The sequence below is a fragment of the Pempheris klunzingeri genome, chromosome 4, assembly GCF_042242105.1.
Source record: "Pempheris klunzingeri isolate RE-2024b chromosome 4, fPemKlu1.hap1, whole genome shotgun sequence".
Taxonomy (NCBI): domain Eukaryota; kingdom Metazoa; phylum Chordata; class Actinopteri; order Acropomatiformes; family Pempheridae; genus Pempheris; species Pempheris klunzingeri.
The window spans coordinates 10,838,535-10,857,956 of record NC_092015.1 but is presented as its reverse complement, the minus strand read 5'-3'; the positions used below and the strand labels follow the sequence as shown (position 1 = coordinate 10,857,956).

Sequence of the window (19,422 nt, the reverse complement as noted above, 5' to 3'; positions counted from 1 at the left end):
TAATCATGACTGAAACAAAGCAGCTGTTGTATTAAAGCAGATGAAGTTTTTTTTCAAGATGGGCTTTGAATGGGTTTGTAATTACAGGTCTTGAGTTATGGATGTGATCCAGGAAAGAGAAAGAAATGGAAAAAAGTAGCTTTTTATTCAGAGAATCTTTAATGAGATTTTCTTTTAGTGTTAGTTAGACCTGTAAATGTTAATTATTTGCTTTCTTTTGTAAAGGTGACAGGGTTTGTGTTTGTGTGAGAACTCAAAGTAAACATCTCCAGGCTGTAATTAAAACGCATGTATGTGAAAATACTGACATTCACTCAAATAAGACACACTGCTTTAGCGACAGGATAAGTGTGTATTTTAAGTGTCTGTCACTAGTACAATTTTTGTTGAAATCCTTGACACTACTCAAGAAATAGAATAATAAACCCTTGGAAGACAATGCGGAGGTTCTCAAAATGAAAAAGTGCTGATTATGGAGTTGAAAAGGTCACAATGTAAGGTGCTACAGAACTCAGCAAGCTGGAATCGGTTAAATCCATGAAAAACAAAGACTACAGAAATCGAATCATGACACTGTTTTTTTTGAGAGATTTTCAGGACAGTCAGAATCCTCTTTATTATGTGTGAAGGATAACAAATACGCTTTTTTCAGTGTTTGGGTAGTAGACTATCCCATCTCAAAAAATGCAAATAGGAAAGAAAGAGTGCTGAGAAAAAACAAAGCAGCAAAAGTTCTCAGAAGTACTCGGCTACACACGTTTCACACTACACAGGAGAAAATCAAAAAAGATCAACCAAAGCCAAAGCATCACCCAGCCGAGTTGAGTGTAAGGGTTTTATCAACGCGGGTATTGATACTGATGCTTGTACTGATTAAGTAAATGAAGCCAGTCAACTACAAATAGTGGATTATTATGTGGAATAATGTGCTAAATGTGTTCGGTCAAATTCAGACTGGACATATCAGTGTTATATCATCATAGGCCAGTAGGATGGTCACGATACAAGAAACTGTCCTTACCATTAATATTCATGACAACTATGTTTAACTGAGACTAAAGACGTCATGCAATACTATTAATTAGTGTGACAATATTTTAATGCATGTATTAAGTAAAATATAAAACAAAATAAAGCAAAAGTAAAGGAAAATATAACTTTAGCAAAACTTTTAATGAAATTCATTATGTAAAGATGGAGCTGATGAACATGTGGGTGTACTGTATTGTGCAGATTTTGTACATATGCAGGGATCTTCTTCAGGGATATTTTGTCAGGCTGGTTCTCTTAGAAGACGGGGTTGATGACACTGTGCAAGAAGGCAAGAACGATCCGGTCAAAATATACAGGCCCTCTATGTACCTTCTCGTACAAATCTGCAGCCCTGCCCACACCTGCCGAGATGCTATTCTGACATTTCTCAGCACATGATAGGGAGTGTAGAGGACCAGAAACATAGCTGCAGCTGATGCAACAACCCTGAGAGGCTGCTTGTATGATGTTGTCCTGCACTGTAGAGCCCTTGTATGGACACGGAGCAGATGTGCAGTTTGGCAGGAAAAAACACAAAGTCCAAGTAGAAGGAGGACGTAGCCAGTCATGGTTAGCCCTAGTCTAATGCACTGTCTGCATTTACGCTGGCATTTAGGCTTGCAGTTTCCAGTTTCTGTTTTGCAGGTCCTGAAGCATCAGTGCTGTCATTGGAGCAACATTCACATTGACGGCTAACCAGCTCAGCCCTGTCGTGATCAGGACTTTTCGTGGCCTCAGCGTGGAGTGGTTACAGGTTGGATATTTTATGATTGATTACACAGGCGTGGGGACTGGTCTCTGATTGGTGATTTGCATAAAGGTACGAGAGGCGTGGCAGTGCACAGAGGAAAATAAGGTCAGAGATTGCCAGGCTGAATATGTAAATATTGCAGCTCTGCCACTCTTGCAAACAAAATATGTAATCTAGAACAACCAAAAGGTTGCCAGGGAAACCAGTGCAGAACTCTATGCCATAAAACGGTGATAGGTAGTACATCTCCAACAAATCATCTATCTCTGTACAACTGAGCACCTAGAGAGAAGAGTGGAGGAGTGGAGAAGAGAGGAGTCAAGAAAATAGAAGATAAAGAAGAGAAGGAAGGGGAAGGGAGGGAAGTAGGGGGAAGGAGAAGACAAACGGATGAGTAATGATAGAAATAAAATCTTATGACTTGGAGCTGAACATTAAGGACAATCTTCAGCAGATTCAGTAGAGACAAATTGTAGGTTCAGAGCTAAATACTATATACATGAATATTATATATTATATGTGTTAGGATAAGACTTACCATGCTGTAGTGGTTCTAGTACAGTAGTTGGTAGCCTGAATGGGGTGTGCAAGCGTGACCAGCTTCAGCCACTATCTATCTGTACACTAGAAACAGTAAACACTAAGAATACCTGTGCCTCTAATATGAAATCGGTGGACCACAATAGTCATTCTGTCATTTGCATATTCAGCATAGAAAAATGATACAAACCAAACACAATCTCATAGGGTACTTACTTTATAGTAGCTGTGTTTCGTAACAGTTTCCAGCAGAGTTATCAAGTCCACATGACTGTAGTAAAATATTGCTTGATTTATAGTATCAACTGCTTTACTTAAGTCAACAAATTCAACAGCACATTATTCTTTAGCATGCGTGATCTCATCCATATGTAGAGAGTAGTATTGAAATGTCCAACAAAAATTGAGACCAGGTCTAAATACAAAAATATTTCAAATGAAACTATATCATAAAATGTTTGCTATTCATACAATAGATGTTCCAACATTATTTAGACTATGTGTAATAGATCCCCATCTCAGTGCAAGTTGCATTTTCCGTGCATGTACGACTTTTTCTTTCTGAAGGAATTAGGGCTAGATTAAACTGTTTACCACACAATTCCTGGCTTATTAGACGAATCTGTTAATATGTTAATGGCAGTCGAGGATGTGGCTTTCTCAGCTTATCTCATGCAATTGTTACAAACCTGTTTGGGAGTCATGTAACACAAACCTGATCCTCATCTTGAATGCTTGTAGACAGAAGGCGTCTTTAATTCTGGTCCTTTGAAACCGCACATGCCGGTTTGACATGCTCATTAAAAACATCTGAGAAACGTTCAAATCCTCTCTCCACATCAGAAAAGAGTAAACGGCTTAACTCACTTATAATGATAATCATTAGCAAAAAATGCATGAAAATATCCCCGCTTATATTTGAGAGGCTTTAGTAATGTGAACACGATGCGAAGTACAACTATAAATCGTTCCCTTTGCTTCAGAACATATGCAGATAACAAAACAATACCACAGTGTTGAATTTTCAATCTATGGTGTCAAGTGCTTTTCCTGTGGTTGCATAACACACCCTGATCTTGGTGATGTTGATTCTGATAGGGAGCCTACAGTATATTTTGGCAACAAAGCTTACAATGTTGGTAAGCCTTTAGAAAGCACATGATCTACTGCTGAGAGACATGTGAGACATAGTCAGGGCAGATTTTTTTTACCTTTACCCTGCAGAGAAAGTAAGCTAGGTATAATAGAATGGGCATGCCCTTAAGAAACCCAGCCCGGGACTGACAGTGGTTTGTTTGGTTATATTACTATGGGATCAAGAGTAATCTTTCAGCATTCCTGTGCTTCAGTACTATAGTGTTAAGATTTCCTCTAGTGAAGGCCAACAGTGGGACAGTGACATGAGCTTTATTTTTATTACGGACTTGGGGTAACTTGTGCTAAAGTAGCCTTTGGTTCATATAATTTATCAATCATAATCGTAACACAGAATCCTATTTTATATCTGATGATTCCTCAATATCTTTTAATATTGTATCATGAAAGTGTTTTTATTGCCATTTCATATGATGAGAGTTCCCTCTGGTGGCAGATCAGGCAAACAGAGTATTGCAGTCTTCAGAGGAGCAAATACTGCTAAAAGGTTGTTGTCATTTCTGAAGTCCTTCCTTACTAACTGTTGTCTTTGTGTGGCACACCCTCTGGAGGTTTCTCAGGTTTGAACATGTCAAAGTGACTGTCTGCCCTTGAAAATGGAAGAACTCATCACTGTAGGTCAAATCTAACTGCATGCTGTGTGCATGTTTACAGCATTTGGCAGTTGAAAATGATCGAAAGTGACTTGCAGTAAAGCTCAATTCAGTATTAATGTTAGAGGTAGAAGAGAAAAAACATAAAGAGCCTGAGCCAGTGCTAGACTCCCAGTCACCACACCATGTTATTCTCTTGTATTTTTTATGAACTTTCTATGACCTCTGATAATTTCGAGCCCTGCAGAGGGAATCTGGATACTGGCCAATATATCACCCCTACTGGTGCCATATTTCTTCATATCTCTGTTTCAGACAAATAGGACATGACTTCAGCAGGTGGATTAACGGAAAATGAAAGGACCATAAGACGTGTATAGTTGTGCGGGTTAGAGCCATTCTCAAGAATTACAAGCACAACTACAATACAAGCAGTGTGACCCCCTGTGAGCCCCGAGGAGTGAAATTAGCTTGTAATTTGCAAGACAAAAAGCCAGAATATATAAACATGACTTTTTGCGTAGCAGAAATGTGTTTTTTCTCTCTTTTATTCATCTCACAACCACTCAGATCTGTCTTGGGACCCCGTGTGCCAGCCCCACTTCCAGATTGGCAACCACTGCACTAAACTACCTTCCAAGTGTACCAGCTTATTTAAATTTGAATGCAGCTACTGAAAAAAACAACAGTCTCCTGCCCATCTGTATCTGTAAGTGTTTGTGGAGTTGTGAGAGGGATACAAAAGGAGCCTATAAATCTATTACTGTGAGAAGTCATTGTGGTTTATCTGTGTTTGCTACAAGAAACCAACAGACCAAAACTATCCAAATTCCAGTCCTCCAAGACCCACCAGAAAAGGAAAATGTATTCAAATTGGTGGGAATAGTGTATAAATCATAAGTAGGGCATTTATGTACATTCATGACAGACATCCTGTGACACAAATTGAATCCAGCAGAGGGCAGTATTAGTTTAATGCTCTGCTAGTGAGCCAGAAATCCACAAGTGTCTTGGCTTATGTTTGTGGAAAATTACACTGATGGAATTATGTAGCAACAACACAAAAACAAAAAAAAAGGACACAAATGAAAAACCTTAGTTGGGTAAGAACAGAATAATATATGGAAGTTATGAATCAGTCAGATGATTTTGAATACGTCCAAGTTGTTGTCTGTTAAATGGAAAAAAAGCTGAAAGACTGAGACAGAATAAGGAACAGTGAGGCAGAAGAGAAATAGTTAATGGAACTTGTGATGGATCTGTTAGTAGAGGGTAGAGCTGTGCCAATCTTCATGTCACAGTGTCCTCTTAACTTGTGATCATGCGTGTGTGTGTGCAATAAAGAAATGAAGAGGTGATGAGCTGTATCTGCTAGTTTCACTTCTGCTTATTCCTCCCTTGTACCTTTAGATGGATGATTTATCCCCCCCCCCCCACACACACATACAAACAGAAAGAGAGCGAGAGAGAAACGACAGAGTGACCTTAGAGAAACAACAAAAAACGAATCCTGCTTGTAAAATATGAATAAATTAGGTGGCCTGACAACAGTGTGTGGGTGTTATTTTAAGTAAATTGTCATGTGAATGATGAGTGTGTGAGTGTGTGCCTCATGCTGGCCCATTGTGAGTGAGTGTTCCCATTAGCCCCTGTAGCTTAAACTGTCCCAGTTCTGGAAGGTGACACACTTAGAGCTTTATCACCACAACTCCACACTAATTATCAACATGGTTCACATTTGACAGTGAGTTAATTGGATTAAAACCAGATGTAGCGTGTGGGCTTATGAGTGTTTTAGTGTGTATCACATGAGTGCAGCATAAAGTCCTCTACCTGTCTGCTCTCTCTTTGCACTCCACATGACCCGCCTCATCTGCTCTTTTTGAGCTCGTGGTTTTGTCTTTTTAGAATTTCCTCTCCCCCATAATCTTCCTTTATCATTATTTTAATCTCCTCTCTGAGTCTTTTTCAATCCTGTCTCCTTTATTTTCTTCCAAACTTAAAATTCAAATATGTTCTCAGACTTGAGTCAGAGGGTGTTTCAATAATTCATCCAGTGTTTGTTTGAGCAGCAGTCAAACTGGCATGCTCAGACAGGGGTGAGATCGAGGGCTTCACCTGCTCTCGTCCCTTTGTTGGGGGTCACAGTTGTGGCCAATTATGCAAACTGCATTTGAAATGCCCTCAAAAGCATCCAAACTGGCCTTGTTTTCCTGTTTTATATGTGCATGTTCATTGAGTCCATGTCACCCATTTTTTGGCCAATTGAGAGAGAACCAGTTAAGCTTGAGCACTGTCACATTTAGTTCCCCAGCCACTTCCTCATTGTCAGCCTGTAACATAAAGTAACATTTTAAGGATATTGCTTTATTCAAAATCGCAGGCCACCCGTTGGACTGTTTAAAACCTTTTCGAGGAAAAAATGTACTTTGAAACCCTGATGAAAACTGACAAAGTGAGAACTCAGCTGAGGGCACCTATTTTGAAAAAGAAAGTGTAATGAAATAGTCAGGACCCCCCATATTCTACTAATTTAAGTCTTACAGGTGGTCTGTGGGACCTGCAGCCCCCCTCAGCTTGAACCCTGTGCCTCCCACACATCTTTTTGTATTCTTTGCTCTCGTGTGGATCTATTTCATTTTCAGTCACGGCAGCTCCAGAGGCTTGTTTTACACACGCTGATGGTGTATGCTGTGTCAGGCTTTCTCGGTGTTACTGATATGACTGCCTCTGCCGTCTACTGGGACGTATAAATTCAAAACCACCGTCGGGTCAGCTAACCGTCAGCTAATCGCTACGCTAGTCACTGGACACGTTGCAGAGCTAAGACTTCCTGGCCTCAGCACGGGCTAATATCTAACCCTGCCATGTTTTCACTTCAGCCTCTGATAGTCAGCTCTCTGGGTCAGTCAAGCACAGCTAATTTCAAGCCGTAGCTGTGTCCAGATGCTTTACATCTGTGTGTGCAGCTCGTGCTCTATTTCTGCTTTAACACAGCCCCGACGTGTTTGTTCCCCAAAGCATATTGTAAGATAATGCATGATTAGTGTATGCATATGTTGTCATATAATGAGCAGTCAGTCAGCCTGCTTTTAGTCTTCCTAAACGGTAGCTTGAGTGAGCCTTTGTGGATCATTCACAAGCTACGAGACTTGTTTCCTGCATTAAACTGGCAGCTGTGTGACACACAGGGGTGCGCTCCGAGCAGCAACATCTGCATGTGATTTGCCTGTTGTCGTCATGCGAAGTTCACGTGAATAGTTATCATTCATTTCGGCAGGTGGCAGTGGTACGTTTTCTTTACAGGAGTTGTTTTCCAAGCTCATACACACATACACACACACACACACACACACACACACCTCAAGGCCTTTTCAGTCCTCCACTGTTTCATTAACAGCATCACCAGGTTTTACAGATGTGAACATTACGGCACTGAACAGAAAATAATGGCGCTCCTGTTCTGTGTCTTGACTTGATGACATCATACCGCTACTGTGGGGGAACCTGGGAGCTGTGAAACACGTTATATTTTGTAAAACACATTGTAATGGTTTAGCAAGATTAGTAGCAACAATGAGCGTGTTCTAAGCCTCTGAGCCTCTGTGGTTTTTGTAAAATATTGTACATCACTCTAAACAGCAAGGGGGAAAGTACACTTTATAGCTCCAAGTACTTCAACGGCACATCAGCTCACTTGTCACTCCATTTCTCTGAGGCCTGAATCGGCAGCTCTGTCAGCTGACAGTCAAGTGTGGGCTGATGACAGAAAACTTCCCTTTGCATCATCAGCCGTTCTTTACTCCCTTTCAGCTTCAACTCAGTTCCCCCTCTTCCTCTTTTTTTTTTCTCCCTTTTCCGCTCCTCTGAGGATCCCCCCCCCTCATCATTGTAATTCTCTTGACTTGCCTCCGTTTTGCTTCCTCACTTCTCACTATAATATCAGACACAAAGAAACACCGCTAGAGAGGGTTTTTTTTGTCAGTTACAGCGTTTGGACCAATAGCTTGTCATATCCGCAGCTGCCTAATTGGTGTCACACAGTGTCAGGGGACTGGGAAATCTCAGCACCACAGAGGACGTCGCTGAAATTTGGCCCCACACTCAAGAAAAGAGTTTGCAATAGGCGCCTGGAGGAAAGCAATACATTGAGCACTGACATAATTTGGATGTATTTCACTGTAAATTTGGTGAGATCAATTTCAAGATGGTGAACTAAGTGTAGTTGACAAAAATAACCCCTGACAGCTTAGATATGAAATACCTCCCCATATCAGGTGTCAGTGTCGGAGGTGGAGAATGATGAATTTTCCTTATGGGGTCTTTATTTGACTCCCTGGCTTGTATGTGTTGGCACCAAAGGACAGGACTCACTTGGCCAGCTGCTGCCGAATCGGTCAACAGTTCTCCTAAATAACACACCCACAGGAATTCGCCTCAGTCTGGTTGGTTTTAAGAAAATAAAGAGAGGAAATAAGGAGAGATCATGTTTTGAGGTGTTCATAGAACAATAGTTTAGATGTTTGTTCTGTGGTCAAGAGGGTTTATCGTGTTTGTTTTTTCATATGGAGAGATCTGTAACAAAAATACAGTGAGAAGTCAGATACAGTAAATAATGCATTCATGCATGTCTGTGTGTGTTTGTTTGTGGTTGCGCATATGATTGCGGCCTTCACTGGCAAAGCATCTGATCCAGTGTGTCCTCATCCTCTTTTCTCCATCTCTGTTTTCTAACCTCGTCCTCCGTGGTCAGTTGCTCTGCCTTCTTCAGCCCTCACTCCTCCCCAGGTGGTGATTATGAGTGGCATGATACTAATATCTCAACGTTGTGCTCTGCTGCGCACAGACAAGAAAAAAAAAACAAAAAAACCTGTCACTGTTACAAGGAAGGAAGCAGTCTTTCCCTTCTCCCACCTCTCATTGCCTCCCCTCCTCTCCCTCTCATTGCCTCTCTCAGCAGGTAGACGGGTTGGAGGTCTCGCCCTGTGACATCACAGCTCTCTGCTTGTTTCATGGCAGCTCAGGTTTCAGCACCATGGATTAGATTAGCCTCATATTGACTGGCTGACTCACTGTCCTTGAGTTATGTTGCACCATGAAGGGGAGCCTGCATGGGTATGTGGTCAAGGAGGGGTGGATCTAAATTGGATTTTTGCTCAGTTGGAGATAAATCTAAAATGAACCTGCATAGATTGTCTACTCTTTCTGTGCTGCAGTTCCTCATTTGCTTTGTTATCCAAACCACTGCTATGTCTTGTCTTTTCATACGAGTCAGACCAATTTAATGTCTCTCCTCTTAATTCTCATATTTCCACATTTTGCTAGTGGCATGGCTTTAGGCATGGTAATATCGGTTAGTCCACTGCTCTGGTCTGAACTGACATATCTCAACAACATGCACAGACTCTCATGGTGCTCAGAGGACAAATCCTATGGATGATGGTGATGTGATTTATGACAAAATACCTGAAAAGCTAATGACATTCCCATCAACCTCAGCTGTATTATGTATTTAGTGCTGATCGCCAAATGTTAACATGCTAACATGTTAAATCAAGATGATGAACATAGTAAACATTATGCCTGTGCAACCTCGTCAAGTTAGCATTGTAGCAACATTAGTGTTTGGCTCAAAGCCGTGCCTACACACAGCCTCACATAGCCACTAGCTCAGCGCTAGACTTATTCTTGTTTACTAGAGATCGTCTGTATTGCCTCCGCTAGAACACAATAGTTCTTGCACCACTTACACTGCATTCTCTAGCAACTACATGCTGTCACATTACCTATATTTCTATTAACACCACATCATGATTATATTACGCCTCCTTTCTGACTCCTGAGTTAACCTCCATGACATCTATTCCATATATATCTGGTGTCCTTAAACCTGTAAATATCAACTGAGTTGCCATGATTTGATATTAATTTGCCAATAATTCAAAGGTTAAACTAAAAAAAAAAACAATCAGACCCTTTTGTTTTATTGGTATGTATGATGTAGTATTTAATTGGACTGTGTTTGGATACCGTCTTATTTTCACAGCGTTATTTGTTTCACTCCCTCTGCATTTGTTTAATGTATAACTTTGGTTCTATAGAGGGACACCTGGCTGGTAGATGGCTCTAGAAATGTGCTCAGGAACTGCTGATATACAGCATGAAACAAAAAGGATGAATGCATTCTGCAGAGGAGATGGAAATGGTAGAAATGGCGCAGTAGGGCAGGAAGGGCTTTGATTCAATTCTATTGAGAGCTTTCCAGATTTCATTAACCTGAGACTGCATTCTTATGGTGAGCGTAAAACTCCCCTCAATGGACAAACACGCCTGAGACTTCTCTTTATGGATCCTATTCTTTTCTTTTATTCCTGTTCTTTCTTTCTTTTCTTCATTTTTCCCATCACTGCCTTGGCAAATCTCCAATACCTAAGCTTTTTCATTGGCCTGCTGACTCTACAAACAGCTTTACAGCATTCCTGGGCAAGAATCATGCCTCCTCCTCACCTCTGTGTACACATTACACCTTGCGCCTCAAAATCTCTGATACCCTTTACAAAGACCTCCCTGGAACATCGTCTCCTCTGTGTTGCTTCATTCTTGTTCTGTATTTAACCACAACCCCGCAGACTGCAACCCTACCTCCTGCTCTGGTTATATTTCTTTATCTGCTCTCTGTAAACACTGTGCACACATACAAGTGTGCACATGGTCAGCCACATTCTGTGTTTATATGAGCGAGGATAGAGGCATGCCGGTGGTTTAAGCACTCTAAACATGTCTTAAACGGATGTCTGCTGCACAGTGTGGGTGATGTCAGCTCCTGTGCGACCTGAGCCAAGTTCAACATTCTACACATGCAAGCGACGAAGAGGGTCACAGGAAAGCGTATGACCAAAAAAAGGCAACCCAGCACTGGCTGTGGCATCAGTAGTCTGGAGCAAACATCATTAAGCTAAGAACTGTGACTAGCAGAGCAAAGAATTGAGTTAGCTCAGACAGTCAGCTTTCATCTAGACTCATTAGGTTACAGCTCATTCTTAGGCCTGACACACAACTGCTTCGCTTTTTTTTTCCTTCTTCCTTTTCCCTTCATTCCTTTGAAGCTTCCGTCTTTCCTCTCTGTGTCTACACAGTTGTCCCTGTCTCTCCCTCTCTCACACACACAGAAAAAAAAAAACAGAACAATATTGACTCTGCATAGTAGAATGATTACTTTTAAGCTGATGCTGTGGCAGACTGCAGCCTGTTTTCAAGTCAATGACTCACTGTGAGCAGTGGGTAACGCCTAAGAGATGGGGATGGAGCCATGAAGCAGTGTGGTTGGCAGGCTGGCTAACAAGGGACTGGGAGGAAGGAGGACAAGTCATCTGCTGGTTGGCTTGGTGGTTGCTCTGCCTTAGAAGGCTGTGTTTGAGAACAAGGTTTGTTTGCACTGTGGGGCTAATGGACCATTGGGAGATGGACCACCGTCCATCTGTCTGTCTATCTATGTTTTCTCTTCTCTCTTTTCCTTTCTTTCGCATGCATGTACATACGACACGCATGTAGACACAGACAAACACATTTACATACAAATGCTTGTCTGCTCTGTGTGTGAATGAATAATTCAGAAACAATGCGCTGAGTTCCAAACGCACCACGACGCTGTTATGCTGAACCCCAATGCAAAATGTCATGTTAACATCGTTCCATGTTGTTTACTAATCCAAAACACATGAACATGCATGCATGAATTCATTTTTTCATAATTTGTACAGTTATGAATACATATGTACACACGAGCTAGCCCACAGTAAATGGCATTTTGCTTCATTGGACTATTTCTGCGCATTGCATTTCTCCACTATACTATTCACACTGAATGAGGCATTGTGCAGAACTAATTAGCTTAGGTAGATTGCTGTAGGCCTATCAATAAAATATCAATACAGTGATCACGTTGTTGTTGCCCACAGTGGGGGGTAATTATCTGCTGTGCTTTGTACATGAAGTGACAGTCTTTCTGATGACACTGTATATTTAAATCCCTCTGCCTCCACAGAGACAGCGTTTGCTCATGTTTTCCATGGCATGTTTTCGCGATCTTTCAAACTCCCTACAAATCTCTCCCTGTCACTTTGCGCTTACCTTGTTCTCTAGATAACCCTCTTCATCCTGTCTGTTGCTGTCTTTTCTCACAGTACTCCACACCACCCACCCTCCAGAAAAGCACTTTGCTGAACTGCGTCCCAGTGTCTACTGCACGCCTTTCTACTCTTCATTTAATCTTTGTTTTAGTTTACTTTAATCAATAATGAGCTGAGTAATGTGCATGGATTTCCTAAGGCAGTATGGGTAGTGTAGTCCCCCAGAGTGTCTGTCTCAGTGTAGGAGCTCTGTGCTCCCTGTCAGGGTACTAAGGGGATTGGATATGCTCTGCTAATGCTATTAGTGCTGCAGCTGGGGATTACTGTCTCAAAAGGAAAGGGGAAAAGGGCGTGAAAAGTGAAAAATCATTGCGTTGGGGAGTCTGTGTGGGACAGAGATTTGCATGTTTGTACATGTATTATAGAGAAAAAGAGAGATTAGAAAAGGGATATTCATGCAGACTATTGGGCACCACCAGAAATACTAAGTCACTGGCTCTAATGCAAAGTGTTGTGTGAGCTGTTTTTTAATTTCATTTGGCTGTTACAGTACCCCTGGGATTTGAGTTAATTAGTCTATTAAGCTGGCCAGAACCTCTTAGAAACAGAATTATTTTTAGCTAAAGGAGAGATAGATGTCATGATTATTATTTTTTCAAGAAGGCCAAAGTTGAAATCAGATACAGAAGCAGTCTGATCTGTTTGGCCTGTTTTGTGTCATAAAAGCCTGCTAAAGCAGCGTGTGACATGTTGACAAAGCAAACTTTAAGTAAAGACAAAATAAATTATGAAGTTACATGAAAGTCTTATTTTGAATACCCAGAACTGCTGAGAGCATTGCTGTTGGAACACTGTATCTCCATTTTGTCCATTTCCACCTGTGTGACACCTTCCAGTGGTCAGTGTGAGATAACTGAGCTCCGAGATCATTGTGTTGGGTAGCAGGCACACTGTACAGTGTGTACATTGCTTGTGATCATTACAGAAGGAAAGAGGAGAATCGCCTTTACTTAAAATAAGGTACACTGTCACTCGATCATCCAACCCAACCGAGGCAGCGGGGCTCAGTTTCAGAGGGTCAGCATCTTGTTTTCTCACAGAAACAATTAAATAGGGTCTTTCTCAAAAAGCTGAGATGAGGTAGCTTTATGTATCACCCCTGTAAAAGAACACATGGAAGACAAGAGAGGATTACAGATTCTTTGGTGCAAATAGTGGACACGATCTGCTGTGCCCACGGGGATTTCCCTTGCCTTCTGGGTTGATCTGCTTTGTGAACTGTGCATCTAAAACTAGCTCCCAAGGAGGAGTGTGCACGGGGAAATCCTCGGGGAAATTCTGACTTCGAATTCCGAAATGAAAAGTGTACCATAGTATACCATAAACAACATCATCTGGAGAAATGCATGGCCTTATGATTATGTAGTATGTGTGTTGAGGACTCACAATGACCACATGAGGCATTTGTTTGTCCAGTCAAACAGAAATTCTTGATGTCATATTGCCTGAGGGCTGCTGTAGGTGATTTATTTTTTTTTGGTTGTCCCACTGCAACAAAAGTAGCAGTTTGATATTCCCAGTCAAATCCAGTCCAAACTGTAGACATTGGGAATGCACACTGAGAATCTCTTCCAACACGTTATTATCATCTGGGCTCAAAATTCAACCCTATTAGCTCAGAAAGTCAGTGATTCAGTTATGTTGCATAATGTTCTCTGATACTTTTGTTCATGCATCTCTAATCAGCTATTAATCTCCACATAAACAAACTGAAGTTTACTTTTATTTATGCATTACTAAGCTACCATAATTGCCAATTAATTTCAAAATGCATGTGCATCTCCTAGACCAAAGCATTTCACTACTTCCTAACTGCGTCTAAACTACTAAAACTAATAATAAAGCCAGTGTTTCTGTTTTTCCACTGTTATTCTTCGCCCCTCTGTCTCTGTGCCTTAGCATCTGTTCTCTTTCTCCAACACGCTCTCCAATAATCATTATCTCCCCGTATCTTTCCCCCTCCGTCTCACACATTTTTACATCTTTTTGCTGGTTGCGATGAGTCTAGAGATTGTCCTTATGAATATTTACCAACAGTTAGTTACCAAGGGCAATCTGGTGAGAATGGTTCACTCTCACCCTGTTTCATGTGTATGCATGCGTATGTCTGTGGGCTTTAGACTACATGCGTACAGCATTGTTTTTCAGTACTCTGACTCTCCTCCAGGCAGGGTCAGGTGTTTGGATCAAACCCCAGAGTGATCTATATTATCAGAAAAGTCAACACCTCCGGACCTACTGTAGATTCAGATGGAAAATGTTTTAGCATACACATTATTCATTTTCATCGGTTTTTGAACGAGACATGAAGATGAGATGGTATTCCTCATGTCCATATTCTTTGCACAGTACAAGTTGTTTTCTCTGCATTGTTAGGTAACTGACTGCAGTTACAACACATTGTCTGTACATTGTACTCTGGTTTAGCTGTAAGCACTTAGGCTTTTTTCTTTATTGATCTTAATTGATCCCCCATAGGGGGAAATTCACGTTACAAATATTTACACTATGAACACAAAATGTACAAGTATGGACAGGAGTATGAAATGAATTGAATGATATGAATGAAAAACAGTGCCAATTTGCAACTATGTAGTAACTATGGACTGTTCCTCAGTGTGTTAACATCAGCCAGTGATGCTGATGTTTAAGAGTCTGATGGCTGATGGGAGGAATCACCTGCAGTAGCGTTCCTTCTTGCAGCACACACTGTATGTTGCATTCTGCACCACAGCAAGACACTGCTACAAACAGACAAGGTTGCAGCTACATTGCACCATTCTGCCTGGGTGTCATTAACAAGGAGTTTTGTTCTATCCAACACTTTTCCACAGTTCACATCACTGTTCCAAAGATGGAGTCAGGGGCGGCAGTGCTGAACTGGTTGTCAAGCTGACAGCAAGAGGATGGTAAGCATATTTGATTGAGTGTTTTTTAATTGAAACAAATAGGGGTTATGTGATGTGAGCTGAATGTGTAGCTAAACAATTAGTATACTTATAGCCTTTTAGTTACGGTTTTGTTTGGTGGTCTTGTTCAACGGTATTCATTCCTGCCCTCATAGTTGTGGAATGACCACTGAAGAAAGAACAACACAGTCACTGTTCATCGAGGCTGGAAAACCTCCTTTTTAGATTACATATATTTTAGTGTTATAGTTTATCTGGTCTCACATTGAGAGCTGTCTTGTATGTGTTGTTTATTAAGAAGGGCTTTCTGGTTTATGGCTTGTTCATCACTCTATTCTGACTATTGCCAAACTCTTGAGAGTTGTTGCTGTTTGCTTCCATGACTTACAGAAGCTGAACTTGGCATTTATTGGTGTAGTGCGGTGAAAGTGTCTAAGCCTCAAACGCCTTTAACTTTTGATTTACGGGTGATGACAACATTTAGGCATTCTGTTTAGTTTCAAGCCTTAGCAGGAAACAGATTACTGGATGCTGTTTATGCAGGCCTCTCTTTAAAATGATATGGCAGTTGTTTTTTGTATGCTGCACAGATTGGGTATCTTGTTAATGTTTTTTCCACTTGCCATGAGCAAAGAGGTGATGTAACCTTGTTCAGGGGAAAGCACGATGTATAACTAATATTACTCTACAGCAGCCTATTGGGATGATATTGAGGGGACTGTTGATAATGTTGATCTATGTGAAGGAATACTAAAAATAATCAAACACTTTGAAGCCCATTCTGTTTGGTGTGAGTTTCTCTCAGCAGGAACAGACTGATTATAACAGAGACAGACATCGAACCCCTCACCCATCCCCACCCTGTCTCTCAGATAGATATGAGGGAAGATGTGTTTAAAAATAAATGGGTAAATATTATCTTAATGCACAATTTTAAAAGCCTGTTCAACCTCACACCAGCAGCTGGAACTCAAGCCTTTAATACAGTAGTTCTGCTGTTTATGGATTACACGCACAGTCATGCTCTTTTAAAAGACGTTTGAAATGCGATGCTGTTTAGATAATGATGATAATAAACTTTAGTTGTATAACACCTTTCATACACAAAAGGCAGGACAAAGTGCTTTACAACAACGAAATTCGATGCATCAAGGCCTTTACATGAAACAGACATAAAATGAACATAACAAATTAGAATCATTGAATAAAATATAATACACAGAGTGCATTATATAGAACGGAAGATAAACTTATCAACAATAAATATAATGAAATAAATAAAAACAAGTCAAAATAAATAGCATAGAAGCAGTACTTTGCTCTGTGCTATGCAGAGTGAAGTGCCAATGGTATTTCAGGCCTGTACATTGCAGACCTAGTTAAAGGCTAAAATGAAAAAATTAATTTTTAGCTTTGTTATGAAAATAATTTGTTAGCTGGCCTCCCTGATGTGTGTAAGTAGTGTGCTCCATAGTTTGAAGGCATGTTGTTGACAAAAGCTGCATCCCTGATTTTCTTTTGGCTGTTGCTGGCAACCTCCAGTAAACCAGCAGCAGACGATTGCATGTTATTGATGGCTCTTAATGTTGCAAGAAGCCAGTGCAGTGCAGCTAGAACTGGACACATGAGCTGTCTCCTCTTAGTTCCGATTAACAGCCAAGCTACAGAGTTTTGAGTGAGTTGAAACCTCTCAATAGCTTTTTTTTTTTTGGCAGGCCAGAAAAAGTGCTTTACAGTTATCAAGTGAATCCTTTTGATTTATAAATGGCCGTATTTTCGTCACCTTCTTATTGTTGGACTTGAATCTTACGTCAAGACAACATCTGGGGACATCAAGACGTGTAACCTCAGATTTAATCCAGGGAGTTAAGAGTGTTCCCAGATTATTAAACATCTTTTCTCTTTTTATTTTTATATTTTTAACTTTAAGAAATTATTACTCATCTATTTATTTATTGCCAGGAGCCAGCTAGTTAGTTAATAAATGAAGCATAATTTGGTTCAGTAGAAATGTACAGTTGCGTGTCATCTGCATAACTATGGAAACTCTGATTGTGCTCTCTGGTGACGTCACCAAATAGCAGCCACACCAACCAGCTAATCAAATTCAAATAATTCAACTGCTATTGCCACTACACTGTAGTGTAGTGACTACAGCCTCTGATAGCTGAGAAAGGATAAACAAATATTCTAAAGACATATTCAAATTATTCCGAAAAACAACTTTTGTGTGGGCTATCTCTATAACTGTGAATGTAGTGTATTTTTTCTTTCTGGAGATAGTCATCTGGTAGTTTATTCAGACACACACTGTGCCCAAAGTTCAAATGTATTGAACTTTGACCCCCATGCTGCTTTGACCTTTCCAAGCATGGCTTAAGGCTACTCGTTGTGCTAGGAATAAAAATGGAGGATAAAATATTAAAGAATGGCTCTGAAAGTATCTATGCAGTATATACAATAACAAAAATATGGGCAAAACCAACAGTCTTAAGGTCTCTATAGTGATGAAACTACTATTATCACTACTAATTGTGTGACATATAACCATAAGAGATTGTGATATGAACAGAACAGCACATGCAGCTAAAGAGCCTTGTTTTTCCTGCTATAATGTGAATGGCTCAATGTAATCCACTAATACTGTATGTAGGACTACTACTAATATACAGCATAAGAAGGAGACACAGTGCCTACAGTACACAGGTGCTATGAAAAATTAAAACCCAGGTGAACAAAAGTCTGAGGTTAATAATAATTACGCCAGCAGTTCCACCACCATCATTATGCATAAGTCTAATCAATGGTCATTGCGCTTAAGGGGAGCTGCGATGTTGTTAATGAATAGTTCCAATGAGCAGTGAGCTCTGAGTGTGCGTGTGTGTGTGTGTTTGTGTGTGTGTACGTGGTTAGTGTTAATGTCTCTAATGAATAGATGTGGCACACGGAGCCTGTGGACACCTGCTGTTGCCATCAGTCCTAAAGAGCAGACTAATCACCCCGGCTTTCAAATTTGAGCAGGTTATTCAGTGTCCCTCAAACTCAAGGACCCTTCATTACAAGAAGCACATGAGTGTTCAAGTGATAATGCCAGCATATTCAGATATATGCTTCTTCCAGAGGCAAAACACACCATGGAAAAGCAGAGCGCTGAAAGACTGGCAGAGAAACTGTACCTTAGTGGCACATTCCTAAAAGACCTAAAGAATAAAGTAGAGCAGCGAGTATGAATTGGCAGCCTGCATGGACAAGCATGTATCCTCGCACATTCACACTTACAACCATCTGTTGCCTCCCACCTTGTCTATACCTTAATATGCTCCCTTTCCCTTCCTTTGCCAAGCCCGCTGATTAAATCGTCCTCACAAGGATTTCAACAATCTATGCTCAGTGAATCCCAGTTCCTACCTGTTCCCATGACTACTAGAAAGACAGAGAACAGAACTGTGGGAAATGTAGTTTTATCTTAACTGGTCTGACTACTCAGAATCTTCCCAGCTCTGATGGCATTATAGCATCACTTATCGTGATCTAAATATGAACATCTAATGTGTATGTTTTGGTGGCAGACCGGATTCTCGTAGGGTCGTGTGGGGTTGAGAGCACAATGGGCAGGTGGTGGGGGTGGAAGGGGTGCAAGAGTGAGAAGACAGAAGGGAAGAGCGATGACAGCTGTGGGAGAGAAAACAGGAAGGCTAGATGTTGAAAGATTGAGCACAAGGGGTTACCAGTGCGACGGCTGCGCCGCAGGACTCAGCTGTGAACTGCTGATTTACAGGGCCTGAAGGACAGCCACGGCCTTCCACCCACTCTGTCGCCATGGGAGACCATGGAGAGGAGTTCTCGCCTCCTTCTCTTCCTCACCCTCATTCTCTCTCCTTTACAGCACTTATCCCTCTATCTCTTCCTCCCTCCCTCTGTCTCTCTGCTCCTCTGTCTGTCTGTCAACCCTCCCTTTCCTGATAACCCATTGAGCTCCTATTATCATTCTGAATCAATCCACTAAATGACAGTTAAACCCAACCCCCAGGAAGGTGAATAATGATGAAAATTGAAATAATAACGCCAGTGGGCACGCTCAGTCTTTCTGTGCGTCTGTCTGTCTGCGTGCATGTGTGCACACAGCCCGTTCATTTCACCGGTCAGTCCGGTACTTCCCTTGTTGGTAATGTGACTGAAATGTGTGTTATCAAGCGGCTGCAGGCCTCAGTGCACTGGCAGTAGCAATAGAGAAAAGGAAAGAAACCACAAAC

General features: G+C 41.1%; 1 pseudogene; it reads right to left on the bottom strand.

The window, feature by feature from the left end:
- Nucleotides 1-1,287: 1,287 nt before the first annotated feature.
- On the bottom strand, nucleotides 1,288-19,039 carry LOC139199651 (succinate receptor 1-like; annotated as a pseudogene).
- Nucleotides 19,040-19,422: the final 383 nt, after the last annotated feature.